At 50.0% G+C, this 2,146-nt stretch overlaps 1 long non-coding RNA gene across 1 annotated transcript; it reads right to left on the bottom strand.

Annotated features, from left to right (window-relative positions):
• Positions 1-976: 976 nt before the first annotated feature.
• Positions 977-1,871, bottom strand: LOC127925312 (uncharacterized). Its single transcript, XR_008120468.1, has 3 exons — positions 1,645-1,871; positions 1,239-1,557; positions 977-1,151 (listed from the first exon to the last, which is right to left on the bottom strand). It is a non-coding gene; the product is annotated as an uncharacterized LOC127925312 (long non-coding RNA).
• Between the last annotated feature and the right edge of the window lie 275 nt (positions 1,872-2,146).

Here is a 2,146-nt window from a genome sequence, read left to right as displayed (position 1 = left end):
AGGTGGTGTCTCGTTCCCTCCCACTCGGTGCCTATAATGAACACGGCCCAGCGAAACGAATAAAAAGCTCGACAATGAACTGGACAGAGAGTCAGAGGCTAAGCAATGAACTGGACAGAGAGTCAGAGGCTAAGCAATGAACTGGACAGAGAGTCAGAGGCTAAGCAATGAACTGGACAGAGAGTCAGTGGCTAAGCAATGAACTGGACAGAGAGTCAGAGGCTAAGCAATGAACTGGACAGAGAGTCAGAGGCTAAGCAATGAACTGGACAGAGAGTCAGAGGCTAAGCAATGAACTGGACAGAGAGTCAGAGGCAAAGCAATGAACTGGACAGAGAGTCAGGTGGAGTCAGTGGCTAAGCAATGAACTGGACAGAGAGTCAGGTGGAGTCAGTGGCTAAGCAATGAACTGGACAGAGAGTCAGGTGGAGTCAGTGGCTAAGCAATGAACTGGACAGAGAGTCAGGTGGAGTCAGTGGCTAAGCAATGAACTGGACAGAGAGTCAGGTGGAGTCAGTGGCTAAGCAATGAACTGGACAGAGAGTCAGGTGGAGTCAGTGGCTAAGCAATGAACTGGACAGAGAGTCAGAGGCAAAGCAATGAACTGGACAGAGAGTCAGAGGCTAAGCAATGAACTGGACAGAGAGTCAGGTGGAGTCAGAGGCAAAGCAACCAGACAATAAATGAGCAACTGACCTCAGAGAGGAAATGACTACTAGGTAGATGGGTGGGTGGGTGGGTGGGTAGGTAGGTAGGTAGGTAGGTAGGTAGGTAGGTAGGTAGGTAGGTAGGTAGGTAGGTAGGTAGGTAGGTAGGGGTAGGTAGGTAAGGGTAGGTAAGGGTAGGTAGGGGTAGGTAGGTAAGGGTAGGTAAGGGTAGGTAGGGGTAGGTAGGTAAGGGTAGGTGTGGGTGTGCATGAAGAAACTAACTAAAGAATAAGGAGCAATCCAAGCCAACAGTTCCTAATACTGACCCACCTCGCCAACAGTTCCTAATACTGACCCACCTCGCCAACAGTTCCTAATACTGACCCACCTAGCCAACAGTTCCTAATACTGACCCACCTAGCCAACAGTTCCTAATACTGACCCACCTAGCCAACAGTTCCTAATACTGACCCACCTGGCCAACAGTTCCTAATACTGACCCACCTAGCCAACAGTTCCTAATACTGACCCACCTGGCCAACAGTTCCTAATACTGACCCACCTAGCCAACAGTTCCTAATACTGACCCACCTGGCCAACAGTTCCTAATACTGACCCACCTGGCCAACAGTTCCTAATACTGACCCACCTAGCCAACAGTTCCTAATACTGACCCACCTAGCCAACAGTTCCTAATACTGACCCACCTGGCCAACAGTTCCTAATACTGACCCACCTAGCCAACAGTTCCTAATACTGACCCACCTAGCCAACAGTTCCTAATACTGACCCACCTAGCCAACAGTTCCTAATACTGACCCACCTAGCCAACAGTTCCTAATACTGACCCACCTAGCCAACAGTTCCTAATACTGACCCACCTAGCCAACAGTTCCTAATACTGACCCACCTGGCCAACCGTTCCTAATACTGACCCACCTGGCCAACAGTTCCTAATACTGACCCACCTAGCCAACCGTTCCTAATACTGACCCACCTAGCCAACAGTTCCTAATACTGACCCACCTAGCCAACAGTTCCTAATACTGACCCACCTAGCCAACAGTTCCTAATACTGACCCACCTAGCCAACAGTTCCTAATACTGACCCACCTAGCCAACAGTTCCTAATACTGACCCACCTAGCCAACAGTTCCTAATACTGACCCACCTAGCCAACCGTTCCTAATACTGACCCACCTAGCCAACAGTTCCTAATACTGACCCACCTAGCCAACCGTTCCTAATACTGACCCACCTAGCCAACCGTTCCTAATACTGACCCACCTAGCCAACAGTTCCTAATACTGACCCACCTAGCCAACAGTTCCTAATACTGACCCACCTAGCCAACCGTTCCTAATACTGACCCACCTAGCCAACCGTTCCTAATACTGACCCACCTAGCCAACCGTTCCTAATACTGACCCACCTGGCCAACAGTTCCTAATACTGACCCACCTGGCCAACCGTTCCTAATACTGACCCACCTAGCCAAC

The sequence above is a fragment of the Oncorhynchus keta genome, unplaced genomic scaffold (assembly GCF_023373465.1).
Source record: "Oncorhynchus keta strain PuntledgeMale-10-30-2019 unplaced genomic scaffold, Oket_V2 Un_contig_5417_pilon_pilon, whole genome shotgun sequence".
NCBI lineage: Eukaryota > Metazoa > Chordata > Actinopteri > Salmoniformes > Salmonidae > Oncorhynchus > Oncorhynchus keta.
This window is presented reverse-complemented; position numbering and strand designations above follow the sequence as displayed.